The sequence below is a fragment of the Podarcis cretensis genome (assembly GCF_951804945.1).
Source record: "Podarcis cretensis genome assembly, chromosome: 10".
NCBI classification, from domain to species: Eukaryota; Metazoa; Chordata; class Lepidosauria; order Squamata; family Lacertidae; genus Podarcis; species Podarcis cretensis.
In genome coordinates, this window is record NC_137179.1 from 64,230,538 (window position 1) to 64,254,687 (window position 24,150).

Sequence of the window (24,150 nt, forward strand, 5' to 3'; positions counted from 1 at the left end):
ATCCAGGACCTGGTTCCTGTCCGAAGTCCACTTGAGGGGCCCCGATGTGGCTTCCTCTTGGGGTGGTTTACCTTATTGACTACCTGCAATGCCGGCCAGAGTCCGATATAGTCTATGTCAATGCCTAAGCCAATACCGCTCACATTTCTGTAATTCAATAAAGTTGTGGCCTAAAATTTTGCCAATAACCTTAAACTAAATATTCTGTGTCCTTGTGAATTTATTTTAACAAGGGGCTGGTCTGGGGGCCTTGCCACGCAACTATGGCATCCAAGCTGTTGCCGATATGAGTGATTTGATCTTCCACAGTGCCTAGAAGCAGGCATGGTTCATTCACCAGACCAGATTGGAAAATCTACCAGACTCCTCAGAAAAAGCTCCACTGAATGTGGAACAGACAAGAGTGGTAGTTAAGAATGGCTTCTTCCCCATCATCATGGCCACAGAGAATGCCTGATAATGATGTCTCACCACTGTTTGATTAGAGTTGTGACGAATCATTCTGCGCCTGCATTGTAGACATCTCCCAGTCTTGACTCCAGCTTTCCTCTGGGCTAAGAAGATGAATGTGTTGTGCTCATCAGGAGAAAGCATCTGGATGTGATCCTATCAAACACATTCCACAGAGCAACCAGGGTTGCAACAGGAGCACAAACCACAGCAGTGATAAAATTATAAAGACTGAAAACTACAAAGTTACTTATTAGTACCAACTGTTCTTCATGGTCCTCTTGTGCTGGTCCTGGGGGTTAACTGTGAGGCGAGGTCCAAGTCTAGTCCGAGGTCGAGGGTGCAGTAAGGAGGCAGTGCACCAAAGCTGAAGCTGGGTGCAAGGCAGGGAGTTGGGTGAGGTCAGGAGCTCCAGCAGAACAGGGTGCAGGCAGGAACTGGCTACCAACAATGTTGCTCCCGCAACCTGGGACTTGGGCTGGCTGGCTTTTATCTGCCCCGAGGCATTGGGCAGCGCCGATCCTCAGGTGACTCGCCTCTCCTGGCCTGGAGGCGAGCACTCCTCCTGCAGGAACTTAGTTCCCTCCACCTCTCTGCTCTGAGCCTCTGCAGCTCAGGAGAGGATGGAGGGTTACCGGACCCAGAGGAAACCTCAGCTTCCCCTGACGGGGCTGAGAGTGGAGCACCTGCAGGCAATGGGTCCTCCATCACCTCAGGAGCCAGAGCAGACTCAGCTGGTGCCTGCACCTGAGGATCTAGCACAGCTGAGGACCCTTCAGGCTCAAGCCCCAGCCCCGGCTCAGCTCGTTCTGGAGGTGGGGAATCCTGTGCAGGCTGGGATTCCTCAGGTTCAGCATCCAAGCCTGAATCCCAGGCCATCACACCTCTAAACAGTAAACACCCAGAGATGGATGATGATCATTTGAATTATATTTCAAGTGTAGTAGTAAAGTGGTTTGGAGTTACAAGCATATCATGCAGTTGACTGTTGACTGTTGTTGAACTTGATTCAGATCTTGAGCTGGGACTTTTTAAAAATGTATTTTTATTTAAGATTTTCTTGATTTACAAAAGTATGTGCAATGTCTCTCTCTCTCTTATCTTTTCCCCATGTAACATTTTTTACAAATCGGTTTCATTTATCAAGACATTAGGAGGAAAAGAGGGAAAGAGGTGGAGGGGGGGAAGATGAGTGGGGTTGGGGTTGGGGTTGGGTGGCAATGTTTCTATTTTACTTAATGTCGAATAGCGGAAAAGATGGACGAAGGACACAGCTCTGTTGGATTCACAGCTCTTTATTGCAGCAGTTAGAACTGCTCCTGGAATCAGACTGACTGCAACCTAGCTGGCTGCTTTTTATAATACTAAGTAACTTGAAACAGTAACAACTCACAACTAGCTAATCAATCAGGAGCGACAGTTTTCAATCCTTCGTTTACATACTGGTGGCCCTGAGTGAGAACTGCCACTAATCTTAATACATAGCAATTAATACATGTGGGGTTTGGTGTCAGCATTGCTTGTGCAGGTTCTCTGCTGTTCACTTGTGTTCCTTTGGTGGTGAGAGAGGTTGGGGCTGGCCTAGGGTGTGGTTGTCCATTTGTGATTGGCTGTGGGGATCTTTGTTTTCATGTGTGAGTGGGGTGGGTGGGTGGGTGTTTTGGATCAGGTTAGCCATATTGATTTGTATGCTGTTGGTGGATTTTTGTCATTGTCATGTTGGGCTGTGTATGTGGTAAAGGGGAGCCAAAGTTGTTTATGCTGCATAGCTCAAACACCTGAATGAACCCTCATCAAGCCTGCTGAGATCTAAGTAATGCCTCTGGTCAAAATTCATTCAGGAGATCAAAATTGTAGCAGGAAGTTATCCCAAAACATAGGAGATATATATAGTTTTTAATATCTTAAAATGAAAGGTAGGCCTACTGTTCTTATAGACATCTGGGAGTTGAAAGCTGTGCTCTGTGGTTGTACTTGGCTTCTCTGCTGATCTGCAGTTTTTCATACAGTGTGCTGGTTTTTAGTATTGTGGTATTTCAGACCCCCCAGGTGTCCCATTTTCCAGGGACAGTCCCAATTTTACAGAAGCCGTTTTGATTTAATCTTGGAATGTCCTGCTTTTCCCTAGGACTGGACGTTGCTATTTTCATTGATAAATGTTGGCGGGTATAGTACTGCACCCCTAATTTCATCAAAGAAATGGCGGAGTTTGCAATCTTTAGAAGACATTCTGAAGGCAGCCCTGTATAGGGAAGTTTTTAAATGTTTAATGTTTTCATATGTTTTTATTTATGTTGGAAGCTGCCCAGAATTGCAGGGGCAACCCGGCCAGATGGGTGGGGCATTATTATTATTATTATTATTATTATTATTATTATTATTATTGAATAGGACATCACTACAGTGGTACCTCCAGTTGTGGATGAGATCCGTTCCAGAGCTCCGGTAGGAATCCAAGGTTTCCCCAACCGGAGATGCCTGTTCTGCACATGGGCGCAGTGCATAGAGCATTTCTGCACATGGGCGAGTGGCGAAACCCGGAAAAATACTTCCGGGTTTTCCGCTTTCACAACCCAAAGTTTACGTTACCTGAGGGTAATGCAAGCCGAGGTCCTACTGCATTTTCATCAGAGAAATGTTGGAGGATATTGGGGTTTGAGCAGGTTTTCAAATTTATTTTTGGTAGGTTGGCTTCAGTAATAGTAAATATGGGTATAAATCAATAAATACAATGAATTGTATCCAGAAGTGCTTCCTGTTTATGGAAATATTTTTGATGGAGCAGAGATTCTTCTGAATGGAAGGGGGATAGATAATTTTCCTAAATCTGGTCCAGAGGTTATGGGGACTCTCCAGAACAGTATGGGATGTGGGAAAGTGAATCAGGGGAAAAAAACATTTTCCTTCTTCTGTTTGCAAGATTCTCCTTTGGACTGAAGGTCCTTCTGGCTATGACAAGGCCCAGTTGAATCCAGAGCTGTGTTGTTGTTGTTGTTTAGTCATTTAGTCATGTCCGACTCTTTGTGACCCAATGGACCAGAGCACGCCAGGCACTCTGCCACTGCTTCCCGCAGTTTGATCAAACTCATGCTGGTAGCTTTGAGAACACTATCCAACCATCTCATCCTCTGTCGTCCACTTCTCCTTGTGCCCTCCATCTTTCCCAGCATCAGAGTCTTTTCCAAGGAGTCTTCTCTTCTCATGAGGTGGCCAAAGTATTGGAGCCTCAGCTTCACAATCTGTCCTTCCAGTGAGCACTCAGGGCTGATTTCCTTCAGAATGGATAGGTTGGATCTTCTTGCAGTCCATGGGACTCTGGAGAGTCTCCTCCAGCACCATAATTCAAAAGCATCCATTCTTCGGCGATCAGCCTTCTTTATGGTCCAGCTCTCATTTCCATACATCACTACTAGGAAAACCATAGCTTTAACTGTACGGACCTTTGTTGGCAAGGTGATGTCTCTGCTTTTTAAGATACTGTCTAGGTTTGTCATTGCTTTTCTCTGAAGAAGCAGGCATCTTTTAATTTCGTGACTGCTCTCACCATCTGCAGTGATCATGGAGCCCAAGAAAGTAAAATCTCTCACTGCCTCCATTTCGTCCCCTTCTATTTGCCAGGAGGTGATGGGACCAGTGGCCATGATCTTTGTTTTTTTGATGTTGAGCTTCAAACCATATTTTGTCAAGCGCTGTAGGTATACCTATAAAGCACAGGGGGAAAATATTTACTGTGGGATGATGGGAGCAATGAAAGACGACAGGGACGAGTCTAGGGTGCTGATCTGGAAGAACCTAATTACTGTAGTTCCACTTGTCTCATCAAATAGTACTTTCATGCTTATCAGATTTTTAAAAGGCCCTTTTTCTTCCTCCTTGTTCAGTTACTGCAAATTAATAGCAACACTGCCGAATCTAAGCAACTGTTGTTGCATTAAGGTATTCGAAATGGGTACAAATGTCTACTGATGGTATAGAGTTACACTTTAAATGAATAGCAAGGGTAATTTCACTCCATTGTAAAATGATTTTAATTTTAATTTTACTGTATTACTGAACCAAAAAGAGACTAATTTTGTATCTAATTTAGCAGAGCTGAGTCACAGCTATTGTTTTTAATGGCGCCGTGGTGTTTTGCTGGTGGAAAATGCAGAACCCGATAACATTTTAATATGTGAAATTATAACAAGGCCATTCATTCATCTGATGGTAGCAGTAAATGGAAGACAAAGTCAAAGGAGAGAGAGAGAGAGAGAGAAATGGAAAATGCAGTTTTTAAATATGGATACCCCCAACAAAAAAGCTATGCAACTACAAAAATCAATATTAATTTAGAGTGTAAGCATTATCCTTTTATGTACTGTGCTCTCGGGGCACAACTTACTTGTTTAATCACTCGTAGTTTGGGGAGGCAGGGGTTGTTCAAAGAAGTACTGTAGGTAGTGGGCAATGCTCAACACGACAGACAGCCATACAACAGTTTGGTGGTCTCATGTGCAAATTTTATTCCCCAGGAAAGGAAAATAATGTTTGTGTGTGCCTCCCTTCCCAGAAGGTCCAGTCATGGCCGACTCTGGGGTTGTGATGCTCATCTCGCTTTATTGGCCGAGGGAGCCGGTGTACAGCTTCTGGGTCATATGGCCAGCATAACTAAGCTGCTTCTGGTGAACCAGAGCAGTGCACGGAAACGTCGTTTACCTTCCCACCGGAGCAGTACCTATTTATCTACATGCACTTTGACGTGCTTTCGAACTGCTAGGTTGGCAGGAGCAGGGACTGAGCAACGGGCGCTCACCCCGTCGCTGGGATTCGAACCGCCAACCTTCTGATCGGCAAGTCCTAGGCTCTGTGGTTTAACCCACAGCGCCACCCGCGTCCCTGAAGCATCCCATAGCAAGGTATTATTTGGCAATGGTGAGAAGAAGCATTGAACCAGAAATGCTGCCTCTCTTTGGCACCCTGCTAGACTAGCGGCTATTCAGATGAAGTAATGTGATTTACCCTGGTCCTGTGGGACCACTTGTTGCAGAGGGAAGTGAGGGGCAGAGGGGCTTGTCAGCCTGGGAAGGTAGGCCATATAGGACAAGTAAGACTCTGATCCTAAACCTCTGCTGCCTTGTGGAATATATCTGGGAGAGGAAAAGGCTAAGGATGAAATAATTCCAAAGTGGAATCCATTATACGGTTGGATGGTTCATTGTACCCCTGCTTCCTGCAACTCCTGTAGTCAAGCTGGTGCCAAACAAATTGCACAGCTTTCCTTTAGACTACAACAGTGAGGTTGAGAAGGATGTACAAACTTTGGTTCTCAAACTTAATCCGTTCCAGAAGTCCGTTCCAAAACCAAAGTGTCCCAAAACCAAGGCATGCTTTCCCATAGAAAGTAATGCAAAATGGATTAATCCATTCCAGACTTTTAAAAACAACCCATGAAACAGCAATTCAACATGAATTTCACTATCTAACTAGACCATTGATCCATAAAATGAAAGCAATAATCAATGTACTGTGCTATAAAAAAAATGAGAAAGTATTGTAGATGATAATTTATTTATTTATTTTAAAAAAAACTTACCTGCATTGATGATAGTCATTGTTTGGATGGGGGTGCTTTTATCCATTTCCGCAGTCACACAATCAATCAATCAATCAGTAGCTGAACTGGGTTCCACACAGTCACAGAAACAAATTAAACGAAAAAGCCTCAAAAACGAAAACACAAAATAAATAGCAAAAACAAAAGTGCCAAACTTAATCCATTCCGGAAGTCCGTTTGACTTCCAAAATGTTCGAAAACCAAGGCGCAACTTCTGATTGGTGCAGCGCCCTGGAAACAATAGCCGACAGCTGCATTGTACGTTTGGCTTCCGAAAAATGTTCAAAAAATGGAACACTTCTGGGTTTTCGGCATTTGGGAACCAAGGCGTTTGAGAACCAAGGTACCACTGGCCCATCTAGTCTAGCGTTCTGTTCTCGCAGTAACTAATCAGCTGTCTATGGGATGCCCGAGTACCTTTTGAGTCCTACTAAGCCCAGGCTGCAGTCCTGACCCTTTATTACCTTAGAGTAAGCCCCATTAAAGTCAACCGAATTTTCTTCTGTGACTACATGATTCAGATTGCGCTGTAAGGCTCTGATCCTATGCACACTTTCATTGGAATAAGCCTGATACAACACAGTGGCATAAATATTGGAAGTTAGCATTTGGGCTAAATTTGCATTGTGCGGAAATGTATTGTCTCTCTTGATAATGCAGATACTTGGAAAATAATGAAATTACTCTGCAATTACCCAGGCATTTTGCTCTCTCCCACTTAAATAAAAGCTTCTAGCAACAGACTCACACCTTCTTCACTTGAGAAAGCCAGAAAGAGATATGGAGAGAGAGGGGGTGGCGATGGGAGTGGGATTTCAGACAGGAAAGAGATGCAGGAAGAGAATTATGTACACAGCAGATGACAGCATGAATCAGGAATTTAGAGAGCTTGGAGCTCAGCATTATAATATCTTTTTGTCTTGTAACTTTATAATGTATTTCTGTCTTGTAGGTTTTATCTTTTTGTATATGCAAAAACAATTCATCAAAGAACAATAAAAATGCAAAGAGGGGAACGGTTCACAGCTTATATCTGCTCTCTGTGTAATTACAGGCACACATTTGTAAACCGAATAGGTCTATTAAAGCTGTACGGACTCAGTACAATCCTCCATAACCGAGCTTTTAGAATTGGCATTGCAATATTAAAATATGAAAAAAAAACAAATGCCCACCGTAAATAGAGACTACAGAATGGAGAAAGAGGAGGCTGGCAGAGAATAAAAAGACCTGGAATGTGATCAGTCAGATTAGAGGTCAGAAAGGAAATGTAGCCAATCACAGCTCAGCTCCCTGATGAATGGAGTTTCAGGATAGCCATGTTTGTAGATTCATCTTTTTTTCACACTCACTTACCAGATGCATGCTTAAAACATCAACGGGACACGGGTGCCGCTGTGGTCTAATCCACTGAGCCTGTTGGGTTTGCCAATCAGAAGGTCGGTGGTTCAAATCCGTGCGACAGGGTGAGCTTCCGTTGCTCTGTCCCAGCTCCTGCCAACATAGCAGTTTGAAAGCATGCCAATGCAAGTTAAGGTTACCAGATTCCCCCCCCCCCCAGTGAATCCAGGGACACTTTTCAACTTCCTACTAAATAGATGGATTTTGTCAGGGGACTGATTTGTAAATCCAGGGACTGTCCCTGGCAAACGGGGACATCTGGTAACCTTAATACAAGTAGATAAATAGGTACCGTTGTGGCGGGAAGGTAAACAGCATTTCCATGTGCTCTGATTTCTGTCACAGTGTTCTGTTGCACCAGAAGCAGTTTTGTCATGCTGGCCACTTGACCTGAAAAGCTGTCTGTGGACAAACGCTGGCTCTCTCAGCCTGAAAGCGAGATGAGAGCCACAACCCCATAGTTGCCTTTGACTGGATTTAACCACCCAAGGGTCCTTTACCTTTACTCTTTTTAAAGCATCACATATGCCCAGCTTAGCAGTGCCCATAGTAAAGGTAAAGGGACCCCTGACCGTTAGGTCCAGTCGCGGATGACTCTGGGGTTGCGGCACTCATCTCGCTTTATTGGCCAAGGGAGCCGGCGTACAGCTTCTGGGTCATGTGGCCAGCATGACTAAGCCACTTTCTGGCGAACCAGAGCAGTGCATAGAAACACTGTTTACCTTCCTGCTGGAGTGGTACCGATTTATCTACTTGCACTTTGACGTGCTTTCAAACTACTAGGTTGGCAGGAGCTGGGACTGGGCAATTGGAGCTCATCCCAATGCGGGGATTGGAACCACCAACCTTCTGATCAGCAAGCCCTAGGCTCTGTGGTTTAACCCACAGCGCCACCCATGTCCCATAGCAAGGTATTATTTGGCAATGGTGAAAAGGAGCATTGAACCAGAAATGGTGCCTCTCTTTGGCACCCTTCTAGACTAGCGACTATTCTGATGAAGTAATGTGATTTACCCTGGTCCTGTGGGATTGGATTCACGTGCTGCACTGCAGCATCTGAAATGGAAAGGAGAAAGGGAAGAAACTACGAAAGAAACCAACAAGGGACAGGGAAGGGTGCAAGTATAAACAGGAACAAGAAAATCTGCAGAGGGGGCATAGAAGAGACCTAAGAGCCTCGGACATTAGAACACCAGATTGATGGACTGGATGTAATGGTTAGAAAGGACTGACATAACCCGAGACCAGGAAGAAGGGACATTGGATAAAATTAGAGGAAAAAAGTATATAAAAAGGATATTTTTTTTCTATTTTTGGAATTAGTGTAATACTAATGAAACATCAGGGAACATGCTGGAAAGGAACTAATTGGCTTTAGTAGAAAGGTTTGAAGGAGTTATGTATAAATATGGCTTAAATTTTGAAATTTTATGGTTTTTAAGGTAATTTAAGGTTAAAGAAATTAACGGTAAATTGAATAACAGAATATAGTAAAAGCTGGAAAGGATGTGCTGAGTTAATAAAGAAAAAAAAGACAGATTGTTAAGATAAATTATTTAAATAAAAATTGAGAAATATGGGAAGAATTTGCTGAAATAGTGAATTAAGTTAGAATACAAAAAGGGAGGTGTGAGGAGGTCCAAGAAACAAGCAAACGAAAGGATGTAATTTGGATTTGTATTTTTCTTTTGTATTTATGCTTTTTATTCTTTTTTCTCTTTTGTTGTTGTATTTTCCTGGTTTTTTTTTTTTTCATTCTTTTTTATATACCTATGTATTTTTGAAATTCTGAATAAATATCATTAAAAAATAATAATAAACTGATTAACGACGGCAAAAAAAAAAAAAAAGAAATGGAAAGGAAAGCTATGTGAGATGGGTGAAATATGTGGTAAAGAAAGTAGGAAGAGTTCCAGTGCTTCTAGTCCAACATCCTGTCCTCACAGTGGCCAGCCAGATGACTATGGGAAGTCACAAGCAGGGCATGACTCCAAGGATGCTCACCCTACTTATGTTCCTTAGCAACTGGTATTCAGAAGTATACCACCTCCAACTATGGAGGTTAGGTCCATAGTTGGGTCTCCAGCTGCTTTTGGACTACATTTCCCATCATCCCTAGTCACTGATCCTGCTAGCTAGGGATGATGGGAGTTGTAGTCCAAAAGCAGCTGGAGACCCAAGTTTGGGAAAGTCGGCACAAGGGAAGATTAAATAGTAGCTACTACTCCCACACCAGGAACATAGCTCCCTAAATCCAATAGCTCCCTAAATCCAATGACACTTGTATATTCATTCATTCATTCATTCAACCTTTATACATAATTTAGACAATAAAAATAAAACATCCATGGAACAATGGCAATCCGAACATATTAAACACATAAAACATATAAAAGACTCAGCAGTAGTTTTAAATAAATTAAGTACAGTGGTACCTAGGGTTAATAACTTTATTCGTTCTGAAGGTCTGTTCTTAACCTGAAACTGTTCTTAACCTGAAGCCCCTTTAGCTAATGGGGCTTCCTGCTGCTGCTGCGCCACTGTAGCACGATTTCTGTTCTCATCCTGAAGCAAAGTTCTTAACCCGAGGTAATATTTCTGGGTTAGCGGAGTCTGTAACCTGAAGCGTATGTAACCTGAAGCGTATGTAACCTGAGGTACCACTGTAGTTTTAAATTTGCCTTTAAAAATCTCGCCTAAGTATCCTGAAACAATCCCAGTAGTTTCCGGCATATCATCTCTCAACAGATATTGGATTTCTCATACCCTGAATTACAAAGCGTGTTCTCATTAAAGGAGAGCACGTGTTGCGGATGGGGCCGAGCAAAGCACCCCATGGTTGCTAGGCAGGATAGATTGAAGGGGCTTGGATCGGATTGGTGGTTGGTGTTACTGGGGTAAATTTGATGTTGCCAATTTAGGGGTGGGAACAGAGGTTATTTATACAAGGCTCACAGCATGTTCCTTTCTCTTTCGCTGTGGGCACCGGATCACCCGCCCTCCCTCACTTGATTGGGCTTGTGCTTTGACCTTGCTATGCCTGTCATGGTGTCATCCGCATTGGTGCGGGGGCCTGGTAGGAATTTTTCCTTTTGGCTGATTAGTATGTGCCAATTGGTTTTTGCCTACTGCATAGCAAATCGTCACAACTTGTAAGGTTGGCGGTTAGGCATTGGTTTAAATTGGTTGGTGGAGGGGTATGGATTGGCTGTGCCTGCCCCTCCAATGCTGCTGTTGCATGGGAATTCTGTTAAAGGAATTCAGGGGCTTACCATCCTCTCGTCCAAACCCCTGGAATCGGGTGCGGGCCGCGTAAGCTCCTGGGAGCATGCGGGGAGAAGCTGAGGGTCTGTGTCGCAGCTCCAGTTATCCCTGATCTTGTTCCTCCACACTGGCTCTCGCTGGAATCCGGGAGTCAGTGCTGTCCCCCAAGGCGGGGGGGACAGCTAGTCATAACCAATGCCTAAGCAACCATTCACAATTTATATTTTAATAAAGTTGTGGCCAAAATTATGCCAAAAACCTTAAACAAAAAATTATGTGTAATGTGTGAGTTATTGGGGTAGGGGTGTTTTGGGGACCTCAGCATGCAAATTCTTTGCAGATGCTGGCATACAAAGTAGCCATGCCATTTCCACAACACTACTGTGGCAGGGAAATCTTGACTCGGTTTTAGGACTGCTATTTCCAACCATGCTTATTTTATTAATTAAATTTATATACCACTCTTCATCTGAGGATCCCTAATGCTTAGGGAGGAATTAAATGTTGCACTATCATGATTGTTCCGTCAGTGCAAGCATTTCAGCTTTCCAGATGAAACAAACCCCCTCTTCTCCCCATGTGCTATTTTGGGGTTCTCCCAACCTTTCAGAGTGAATTTAGGTGGGGAGTGTAGGGGGAGGAGAGAAAGACCCATTTTGCTAGTGGGAACCCTTGTGCTTGCTACCACACTGGGCTGCTTGAGTTCAGCCCTTAATATTTGGTTGATCCAGCCTAATCTAACCACCTGTATTACTTCAGGGTGTGAGAAAGTTAAAACACAGAAGTGGAAACAAGAGGAATTAACGACAAAGTAAGAATGGCAATTGAAGTTAATGGAGTATGCGGAACTGGCCAGGGCCAGAAGTTCATCAAGGACTGGACTAAATTTGTAAATTATTTGAAAGACAATTATAATCAAACACATTGGTAGGATTGCAAGAGGCTTTGTAAGGAAAGGTATAAAAATCACTGCAGAGAAAAATAAGAAAATATGTTGCTTTGATGTTTTTGATTTGAAAGCAATATTCAAGTAGTGAAAATGCAGAAATTTGAAATGAAATACAGTGGTGCCTCGCAAGACAAAATTAATCCGTTCCGCGAGTCTCTTCATCTTGCGGTTTTTTCGTCTTGTGAAGCACAGCTATTAGCGGCTTAGCGGCTATTAGAGGCTTAGTGGCTTAGCGGCTATTAGCGGCTTAGCAGCTTAGCGGCTATTAACAGCTTAGCGGCTTTAAGAAAAAGGAAACAAACTCACAAGAACTCGCAAGACGTTTCGTCTTGTGAAGCAAGCCCATAGGGAAATTCGTCTTGCGAAGCACCTCAAAAAACGGAAAACTCTTTCGTCTAGCGAGTTTTTCGTCTTGCGAGGCATTCGTCTTGCTGGGCACCACTGTATAGAAAATCATAAGGAAGGTTTGAAGGAAGTCATGGCCCTAAAAAGTCAAATTGTGTAATATAAGAGGAGAGATTATAATGGAAAGCATTATTGTAAAATTAATAAAAATGATATGGCAAAAAAGAAAGAAAGTTAAAACACGTGGGCTCCAAAGTCCCTGAAAACGTAGCTGGAATTGTGCCAATCAGCTGTTTAGCAATGGGAATGGTGGAGACTGAATCCAGCCATTGGGAACAGGTAATTGGTGCAACTCCAATTTCTTGTACAAAGTTATACATGCATGACTAGTGGACTAGACAAAAGAAATTGCATGAGTAGCCCTATAGTTCTCTCCCACTGAAAGTTACAGGGCTTAAATGTCTTTAACTTTGTCTGAATCATGTCTGCTGTTTGTGAACTTGATACACAAAGGAATGACACACTCTTATATATGCTTGTGGTGTTCTCTGGCTTTGGAACTGGTTTTCATGGTTGCTGTTAGTTGTTCTATGAAAAGCTGTCCTGATCACGGAGATAACGCCACATGTCTCAGCGGATTGTTTTGCATGAATATGTTTGGGCAGATAGGTATGAATATGCATGCCTGCTATAATTAAATCTCAAGGAAATAGGGTTTCATCTGGAAGTCTACATAAACTGAAACTCTAGGTCAAATATTATTTTAATCACATTAAACACTTTCAGACACTGATTTAAGTTTAATTACAAGTGCTGCCTGAAACAATATTATTAACACAAGTTGCTTTCCATCGTTTGCATATCTTGACCCCAAGTAATACTGGGAAGTTGTCACTAGAATGTAACAGTGCTAATTATATTAATTAGTTTATATGGAATGGCTCAAGGAAAACAGCACTTTCTGACAAGGTAATCCCAGATCAAACCAATCCTCTAAGGATGTAATTCATTGCATTTATAAATTGGAAGGTGAATTCTGGTTTGCAGCCCAGTTGTATGTGTTTTTATCAAGAAGCAAACTTTACCTGAGTTCAAAGGGGCTTCCCAATTGAGTGTGTACAGAATTTCTGCCACAAATGTTTGCAAATAGCAGAAGATCCAGCTAAGTCACTGTAACCCCACAGAATTGGTCAATCAGAGCAAAAGGTCCCTACCAGCACAACCTTAAAGAGGACTCCAGGAAGCATAACTGATGGAGAATGTTCATTTATTCAAATATAACAAAAGAGAGGACCTGTAAACAACCAAATAAACATAATTAGACAAATCCAAGTATAGTCAAGGAGGTTCCCTTGGATGTGTTTACAGGCTGCACCTATGGCCCCACAGCAAAAGAATTAGGAGGAATTCTTCTTCTTTGCTTCAAAAACCTTGGGTATGTGAACCTGACAAGTGCACGGTGGCCTGCTGGGTACGCATTCACTGGCTGAGCTTGAGAAGCAACCAAAAGGACCCAAAGCCAAAGCAGTGTAAGGTGACAAAGAACAAAGATGGGGAACCCTTAACACTCTAGGTACTGTGGGACTCCAACTCCCATCAGCCACAACCAGCGTGGCCAGTGGCCAGGAATGATGGAAGTTGTAAGTCCAACAACACTTAGAGGGCCAAATGTTCCTCACACCTGGCATATTTTTGTGCGCTAATGTTGGGGGCATGCAACTGTGTGGCTGGAATAATACAGTGGTACCTCAGGTTACATACGCTTCAGGTTACAGACTCCACTAACCCAAAAATAGTGCTTCGGGTTAAGAATTTTGCTTCAGGATGAGAACAGAAATCGTGCTCCAGCGGCACCACGGCAGCAGGAGGCCCCATTAGCTAAAGTGGTGCTTCAGGTTAAGAACAGTTTCAGGTTAAGAACAGGCCTCCGGAACGAATTAAGTACTTAACCCGAAGTACCACTGTACAGAGAAAAGCAAAATGGCTGCCTGCTGTTTTCCAGCTCCTCTTCTCATTTGTGTGGTCCCATAAAGCCATAAGTTGGCTTGTTGTGTTGCGCCACCTGGGCCAGTATTAATTCTAATGTCATTCTCAAGTTCCTTCAGGTTCTGTCCTTTCAGAAGAAACGTCTGGTAGCCTCTTACAATTCCAATGATTCACCATTCTAGAGCTCCACAGTCTGCCCTTTCAAAGTATTGTTTAGTACAGCTAATAATATGGTTTATTAAAAGATTAATATGCATTACTCTCTTTTTATCAAGGAAAAATGTTTGCATAATGAATTCCATTAAGCAGAGCTGACATGAATTTATTTTCCTTAGTCCTAACAAAAAAAAAGAAAAGAACCCAAAAAAAATATTTGCCATTCAAATTTGGCTCACGCAAATTTATTAAAATGTAATCTGGTTAAAACATTTTATGTATAATTTCAAAGGCATGTGTGAGGGGGAATCACTACTGATGTTTCTCAAACTATGAATTGTACTATGAGTAGGTTTCTGGCGGTTCTAGAATGGACGAAAAGACCCTATTATATAGGCAACATGGGCTCTTATATACTGAGTTGTTTTAAAGTTCTTGGATCCTAGAACATCAGGCAAGTAGGATCGTAGAATGCAACAACTGATTGGCCTGCAGGAAAAGACCAATCAGGCTCCAGGAGGGAAGGAGAATCAGCCAATCAGACAGGATTCATTGCGTGGCAAGTCCCCTCCCCCATGTGAAATAAAGACACGGACACGTTAATTAAGGTTAATGGGCGTAAAAGGCCACAACTTTATTGATTAGAGAAATTGAAGGTATTGGCCCTAGGCATTGGCACCTATCGACTACCCAGCATGGTGACCGGGAGGGGTTGCCCACAAGCCGTGGGGGTCCTGTTGAAGTACGCCAACTAGGATCCCACGGGTGTCACCGCTCGGGGGCGTGCCGGAGGCCCTTACCTTCCCAGGTTTCGGACAAGGCAACGCCCCCCGGAGTCCTCTAACAGACTACCCCTTTCATTGGGGGAAGGTGATGGCAGTTCCTTCCCCCCCGTCCATTTGCATAACAATTAACCCCTGCCAATGCCTAACCGCCAATACCAGGAAGTTGTGACGATTGCTACGAGGTAGGCAAAAAAACCAAAAGGCAGGAAGTGTGCCAACTTGGAAAAATTCCTACCAGGCCCCTTGTGGCGACCAACCGGAGTCCATAGCAAGGTCGTACCTGACTAAGCCTAAGAGCCTAAGGGTGGGTGGGATGGGAAAACCTCACAGCTGGCGAAAGGAGGGGTAGAGGGAGATCCCGGGGCGTGCCTGGCCTTAAGTACAGCTTTGGCCACGCCCCCTTCGGCCCGCCGATTGGCGGGCCGATTGGGAGGCACGCCCCGGGAATTCCCTGGGTCTCGCGGGGGCAAAGGGCCAGCCCCCGCGAGGGTGGGAGGGGATTTTGCCCACAACCACCTCTCCTCCAGAGTCGGAAATGGCTTTGTGTAAATAATGTATATAAAAGTCTGAGGTTTGGGGGGCAATTTAATCACTGTTTTACAAGCTGCAATAAAGAGCATGAAATCACTACAGGACTCCGAGTATATTTCAGTCCTCTTGTAGGGGAGGGGCTCGGGGGCACTGAAAGGTGAGAATAGATAGGTACGTGTCTGGTCAAGCAGTGAAAAATGCCCCCCACAAAAAACCTGACCCTCAGCTTCCCCGGGCTGAGGGACAGAGAAGGTGCCCAGGGCCACAGCTCAACTTGCCTCTCAGAGGCAGTGGCTGGGATACCTCAAGCTCCACCGCTGCAGGGGAACTGAGGGGCAGGAGGCTCCCAAGCAGGATGTCGAGGCAGAACCCAGGGAAGGCGGCACCCACTCTGCGCTGGGCCATGCCATTGAGCAAACCGAGCTGAGAAAGGCAGGAAGCAGGCGGCAGGCAGGGTGGGGGTTTGAGGAGGAGAGAAGAAAGGAAAGTAGTGTGAGGAGAGGTAACAGAGGCAGCTCTCAGAGGTGGCTGCTCTCGCTCCGGTTGTCGAGTTGACAAGGGCTGTAGGAGGTGAGCCCAGTGGCGGAGCAAGCCGATCGGGTGCCTGGGGCGGCGCATGTGCCCTGCGCCCAGAGGCGGGGCCAGCTGCTGGCAGGGCCGGGCCAACTGCCCACAGGGCGGGGCCAGCTGGGGCAGGACACTCTACAGAGCCAGTGTGGTGTAGTGGTTAAGAGCGGTAGACTTGTAATCTGGTGAATCGGGTTTGCTTCCCCACTCCTCCACATACAGGTGACCTTGGGCTAGTCACACTTCTCTGAAGTCTCTCAGCCCCACTCACCTCAAAGAGTGTTTGTTGTGGGGGAGGAAGGGAAAGGAGATTGTTAGCCGCTTTGAGACTCCTTCGGGTAGTGATAAAGCGGGATATCAAATCCAAACTCTTCTTCACTATTTCTTCCAAGGAGTCTGCCTGCCTCTTCCCACTCAGCCTCCCTACAGCAGAGGGGGAGGCAGTGGGCGGACCATTTGGAGCAGTGCGGAGCCTGTGGGTGCCCAAGCCATCACATCACTCCCAGGAGAGACGCGTGGCTCAGGCTCGCTGTAGTGAGTGCCACCCAGCATTTTGTCACACACACACCCCAGTGGTGACACCCAGAGTGGCCCACCCCCACCACAACCCCTTCCTTCGCCACTGGGCGAACCGGTCACCAGTGCACCCAGATTTTCACTTTTTAAAATATTGAAACCAAGTGAAAGACTACTGTGTTTGACAGTGCATACACTTCTTCTACATTAAGGCACTTCTTCTACATGTTCAGCCTTATATTAAGGTTGTCACACTGCATATTTCCATTTGCAAAACAGCTGTAACATGAGGAAGCGACTCTATATTTCCACATTGTCAGTCTGTATGAGTCCCCCCCACACACATGGAAGGCTGCACAGCAATGAATCTATTCATTTTTCATAGTGGAAAAGCATATATTAAATGCTTATTATTGTATTGATCAAGTACTGGTTATATTTCCATTTTTTCTATGCAAGGCTCAGGTCTCCACCACCACCCACCTCTCAAACCAAGATAATTAAAGATAAAAGACCTCTTCACCCTGGCCTTTGACAGTTGATATGTATATGTGTGTGTATGCAGCCCCTCTAGTTGTTATTGTATTTCATTTGTAATTGTTATTAATGCTGTATTTTATAATGCTGTAACCTATCATGGAACCTTCTGATGAAGGGCATGCAATTAATCTAATAATAATAATAATAACAGGACTTTTAACTATTATAATTAAGTTTGAAGTAGCCCATACTAATCATTATTTTCATCCTTTTTATTTTTATTTCTTACAAGAGTCTCTTTTATAATCAGACTTACAATAAGGTTTAGTTCAAACACTGCTATTTAAGCATTGGGGTGTTCAAGATCTGACCTGCAAGGACTGTAAAGGGACGAAGGCGGACCCCGGGAAGTAAAGGGCATTTTAATGGTAGGCTATTGCCATTTAACCGATTAAGCTTGAACTATTATTTAAAACCTCTCACCACCTTTTACCAATTACTACTATTTATTATCCCATTCTTCTGCTAGAGGAAGTATGAGGACCTAAGGGAGAGTACTATATTAGCATAAGTAAGGAGACATTACAGCTTGTTGAAGTAAGAGTAGTGAAAACGCAGCTAGGAAGCTAATTTCCAAAGAAGGAGATCGGTCATATATGACCGATCTCCTTCTTTGGAAATTAAACCAATGTCCAGACTTTAACATTCAAAAACTTTACTTGCAGAAACTTATAGTTCTGGACCAGGCACCCCCAAACTTGGCCCTTCAGATGTTTTGGGACTACAACTCCCATCATCCCTAGCTAACAGGACCAGTGGTCAGAGATGGTGGGAATTGTAGTCCCAAAACATCTGGAAGGCCGAGTTTGGGGATGCCTGGTCTAGATGAATTAAAAGATAATATTTATAGTCACATGCTTATCCAAGCATGGGCTTACAGTCTATTCTTCTTACTTCCAAACAACTGTATTTTCCTCCCTTTGCAGAGCTCAGCACTTAGCCTTCTCAGTTAGGCCATGTCTTGCAGCTCCTATGAGAGATTTCCACTTTTACTTTCTCCTGAAGCTTTGCACTCCCAACACTCTATTCATCTTAGCAGTGTTCACAGTGGATTCTAAAACACAGTCCACTTGTTTTATATAAAACAGAGTCTCTTCTTCACTAGATACCTCCCATGTGACTGATGTTAGCCAATTACATGAGAACAACTTAGCAGTGTTCACAGTGGATTCTAAAACAGTTATCTTTCTTCACATAAAATGGAATCCCTCCTTCACTAGATACCTTCCATGTGTCCAACATTAGCCAATCTCATGAGAAAATGCTTATTATTGTATTGATCAAGTACTGGTTATATTTCCATTTTTTCTATGCAAGACTCAGGTATCCAGCACCACCCACCTCTCAAACCAAGATACTCTCTAGAACTCTCTAGAATTCAGTTACCAACCAATCAAATTTAAACACATAGTAATGCATACAAGAAGGGACACGGGTGGCGCTGAGGGTTAAACCACAGAGCCTAGGACTTGCTGATCAGAAGGTTGGCGGTTCGAATCTCAGCAACGGGATGACCTCCCGTTGCTCAGTCCCTGCTCCTGCCAACCTAGCAGTTCGAAAGCACGTCAAAGTGCAAGTAGATAAATAGGTACCGCTCCGGCGGGAAGGTAAACGGCATTTCTATGCGCTGCTCTGGTTTGCCAGAAGCGGCTTAGTCCTGCTGGCCACATGACCCGGAAGCTGTACACCAGCTCCCTTGGCCAATAAAGCGAGATACGCACCGCAACCCCAGAGTCGGTCATGACTGGACCTAACTGTCAGGGGTCCCTTTACCTTTACCTTTTTAATGCATACAAGCATTTACAATTTCAGTGAATTAAATTACTATATTTAGCATATTCTTATATATGTGCATGAACACACATTTATGAATAATTACTAGAATTTAAATAAAAGTTCAGTACATTTTACCATAGTGGGGACACGAATGTTACCAGTCTGCTTGCCTCCTAGGTCTGCTTTCCAAGGACTGACTGTGGATGGACAACTTGAGGGTCTTCACTCTTCCTGCTAATGGTCCTTTATCTTTAAACCATACTTTAAACCTTTAATTTTTATGGGGCTTGAAGGCAGCCTGTTGTACCAAAGTAAGAGCCATATCTATTTCTAACACATGCTTTTGCCCTGCTTAGCCTGGAATGGGGCCTCTGGAAGGCTCCTCATGAGGGAATGGGGCCTTCAGGCTGAAAGAAGTTTCCCACCCCTGAAATAAATCATCCCAGCTTGGCCAGATTAATCAGCTAGGAAAGCAACTGTGTAGTCTGCTGTACAGTGGCACCTCAGGTTACATACGCTTCAGGTTATAGACTCCGCTAACCCAGAAATAGGTTCAGGTTAAGAACTTTGCTTCAGGATAAGAACAGAAATCATGCTCCGGCAGCGTGGCAGCAGTAGGAGGCCCCATTAGCTAAAGTGGTGCTTCAGGAACAGTTTCAGGTTCAGAACAGACCTCCGGAACGAATTAAGTACTTAACCCGAGGTACCACTGTACTTCTCCAAGAACCCAGACAACAAATAAAAAGATATTCAAATAAAAATATATAAGTATCTCACTTGTTTTATAAAACATAACGACAATACAGTTAGGGTTTCCCCCTAAAACTCTAATGGTAGAAGTGACCTTATTAAAATTCCACTTCCTCCATAGCTTAAAAAAAAACAAAAAACAAAAACCCACAGACTAATTACTGGTAGTAATTGGAGCAGAAATGACATTTGCAGATCATTAATATTCAACAAATTGTTTTTGAAGATGTTCTTCCAGGGTTAGTCAATCTTTAGCATTTCTGTATTTCGAAGTCATCTAGGATAATTGTTTGCATTTTAATAGGACTTGTCTTTATTGAATTGACTTTATTTATAAAGTTTTAAATTGCTAATTAATTTGTGAGAATATCTGCTGTAATATTTGTAACACATGAACTGAAAGGTGAATGTAGGAGAACAGCTAGTGACTCATGCTGTGCCACTCTAAATGAGTATGAAAGATGTAATATTGCCTTGATAAGGATTTTCATTATTCTTCCTTAGAAATGTCAAAAACAGGTTTAATGTGTCACACTTTTATGCACCTGAATTCAGAAGTCAATTTATTTGACTCTACAGAGTTGGAGCATATCAAAACAATGGAGTATGGAAATTTTTCCTAATTAATAAAACCCAGCTTGGGTCCTATATTAAAGGAAAGTAAACTGTTTACGTTGCATAACAAAACCCCACGTTTATGTTTTTCGAATGTTTGAAACCTAGGGCACAGTCGTTTAAAATTTGAAACACTTTTTACTCTTGCACTCAAAATGATGTACCTTTGTTTTCATGACACAATCTCCAAAAACTGAACACGTACCCCTACTGTAAAAATGGAATGGCCAATCTAATATTGGTTCCATTTGCGTGTCGAGGTCCCCAGGGCCATCCCAATAACTCACACATCACACCAAATTTTTTGTTTAAGGTTTTTGGCATAATTTTGGCCACAACTTTATTAAAATACAAACATGTGAGTGGTTGCTTAGGCATTGGTTGCAGCTATCTGCCCCCACCACACGCCTGCAAAAGTCAGAAAAGGGGAATACACTTGTGGGTAGCGACAGAGCAGGGAACCTGCCCTCAGCCCAAATGCAGTCAGGAGCTCTTGCAGTGGCCCGAGCCCCCTTGACAGAGTGGACAAGCAATAGTTAGCTCCCAATTCCTTTAACAGAATCCCTTGCAGCAGCAGCATTAGAGGGGCAGGCACGGCCAATCCATGCCCCTCAACCAACCAAACCATAAACCAATGCCTAACCGCAACTTTACATGTTGTGACAATTTGCTACGCAGTAGGCAAAAACCAAATGGCCCCAGCCAATCAGCCAGATGGACAAAATTCCTACCGGGCCCCTGCGCCAAGAGCAGATGACCCCATGACAGGCATAGCAAGGTCAAAGCGAACAACCCTAAATATGGGGGGGGGGGCAATCCGATGCACGGGCGAAAAGAGGAAGCCCTAGCCTTGTGCAAAGAGTTTTAGCATTTCTGGCTGTCAATCAACAAATGGCAACCTTAACTTCTTCCCAACAACAAGAGAAGCCTAATTGCATCAGTGGCCAACGATCAATTAGCCCGCCCCTTTGGAGTATCCTGGCGGCCCCCACCGCAACACATGCTCTCCATGAAGGAGAACACACTTTCCCCATTCATTCGGAATCAGGAAGTGGCACAACTGTCACAGTCCAACATTGTAACTAGGCTTGCTCTATCTTCCCCTCACTATACAGTACATGCACAAACCACCTGTCATGGTCCAGTTTGCGGGCAGTCAAAGTCCTGGCCGAGGATGTCGGGACCAGGATCAAGGTGGCGGGGTGGGAGCAGGAACCAGAGTCCAGAAATCAGGGGTCTGAGGGTTGAGAAGCAAGGAGTCATGAAGTCAAGGGTCCTAGGGGCAAGAACAAAGGAGTCACAAAGTCAAGGGTCCAAGGATCAAGAAGCAAGAAGCCACACGCAGCAAGGCAGGAAACGTGTTGCTGTAGCAAAGAGCCAAAGAGAAATGCTGACCTTATATACCTTCCCGGCTCTTGCCACCAGGTGCAGTGAGTTACCAAGCGGCCTTACCTGTGCAGCCACGCCTTGCCTCTCCAGAACAAACTTAGAAAGGCCCCAGTCCTGCGAAGCTCTACTGGTCAGTGTGAGCCAGTGTGGTGTAGTGGTTAAGAGCAGTAGTCTCGTAATCTGGGGAACCGGGTTCGCTTCCCCGCTCCTCCACATGCAGCTACTGGGTGACCTTGGGCCAGTCACACTTCTTTGAAGTCTCTCAGCCCCACTCACCTCACAGAGTGTTTGTTGTGGGGGAGGAAGGGAAAGGAGAACGTTAGCCGCTTAGAGACTCCTGAAGGGGAGTGAAAGGCGGGATATCAAATCCAAACTCTTCTTCTTCTCTGGTCACAGGGCCTGGCTCCTGCATGCACTCTTGACACCACCTAGTTGACAGTTGGACCCATTATTGGTCTTTTCTGCTCAACCTACCAGATCCTCTCTTCGCATGCAGTGGAAATCTCTAACTCACCGAGGATTTCAGGACCTATTGACTACCTTCACCTGGTTTAGCTGGCCAGTCGAAGCCATTCTTGGGGTGTGGCTGCTGTCGCATGCCGACAGCTTCTAGGAGCCACAGGTGAGAGTGGACTGCAGGGTGGGGACCAAAAGTGGACACACTACCCTGGAAGAAACACAATGTCCCCCCCTGCCTACCCTTCCCCTAACATCCCATTCACACATTCATTCTCTCTCTCTCTCTCTCTCTCTCTCTCTCTCTCTCTCTCTCTCTCTGTGTGTGTGTGTGTGTGTGTGTGTGTGAAGGAGAGGAATATACCATACTTTTCTGTGTATAAGACTAGGTTTTGTTATCCAAAATTCCTGTTAAAAATTAGGGGGGGGGGGTCGTCTTATATATGGATAGTGCATTGTGGTGACATGGGATTGGTTGCTGCTGTGAGTCGGAGGTTGTTATTGGTGGTTGCGGCAAGGGCTGGTGTTGATTGTCTGTTGCTGCAGCAAGTGGGCAGGCGATTTGCTGCTTTTGTTAGCAAGGGGACAGTGGATAGGTGGCTTTTGTGACCTGCGCAGCTGGCATTGTCGGTCTGGCGGGTGAGCGATTTTCAGCAATCCTTCCCTGAAAAAGCTCAACAACTCCCCCCCCCCATTTTCTTAATTTTGAGTCCCCCCAAAATAGGGGACGTGTTATACATGGGGTGTTACATTCTTTCAGGTTACGTCCCGCGGTGACCCGGAAGTACCAGAAAGAGTTACTTCCAGGTTTTGCTGCTCGTGCATGCGCACAAGCGCTAAATTTCACTTCGCACATGCGCACAAGCGCCAAATCGCGCTGCGCACCTGCGCAGATACGGCACTTCAGGTTGCACTCTTTTCATGTTGTGAACGGGCCTCCAGAACAGATCCCATTTGCAACCAGAGGTACCACTGTACACGGAAAAATACGGTAAATGTATCCAACACTGCAGCTCTGCTGACAGAAGTACATTCAAGTGTGAAAATGGAGCTTCTCCTCCATCTCCCTTCCAAGCTTATTTTCATATACCCTCAAAATAAGCTCTGAAGGATTGTGAAGCCCCCCAGAGCTGATGGGGGGAATTGAAATCCCATTGCACCCGCACAATGGTGTACCCAGAGCATGGAATAAAACCCTATTTTTAGATTTGTTTGAAAATCAGGGTGCCTTGAACTGCAATTCTGGTAGATGACTGGCTGAATGGCAATCCTATACAGTGGTACCTCGGGTTACATACGCTTCAGGTTACATACGTTTCAGGTTACAGACTCTGCTAACCCAGAAATTGTGCTTCAGGTTAAGAACTTTGCTTCAGGATGAGAACAGAAATCATGCTCCAGCGGAGTGGCAGCAGCAGGAGGCCCCATTAGCTAAAGTGGTGCTTCAGGTTAAGTACAGTTTCAGGTTAAGTACGGACCTCCGGAACGAATTAAGTACTTAACCCGAGGTACCACTGTACATGCCAGAAGTAAGCCTCATTAACTTCAGTGGTGGTTTTTTTTTAAGGTAAGTGGGTCTCTGTGTGAGCAGCTGTTGAGGCTTTATCACCTAAAGTTGTCCAAAACACAGCGCCATATCAGAATAAATTGCACATTAGTCTCTTTTGCAAAATGAATTTCAGTAACAGACATATAGAATAACACTCCCTAAACCTGCATAATTTTGAATCTTCATTAAACATAAAAACAAATAAAGTTAGGTGCTTCAGTGCTCAGTGAGAAAGTGTGTGCTTCACGCAGGGAGACAGAATAAATCTTCCTTGGGTTTTGAAACTATCAGTTATGGCCTTCCACATTCCCCTTCTTTCCTAAACTCTGTAGAATATTAATTTAATCAGTTTCTTCTCCGCTTTGGAAGAATAAATATCCTGACGTTATTTCATCACAATATTCATAATGATTTGGACTCAGGTGTAGTAATTTGAGGCAGAGTGTGAGGGAGCGAGGGGGTGGAGATAAAACAAAACAAACTTTAAAAAACCCCAAACACCCAACCCTTCCATAGCTCTTGAGAATCATAA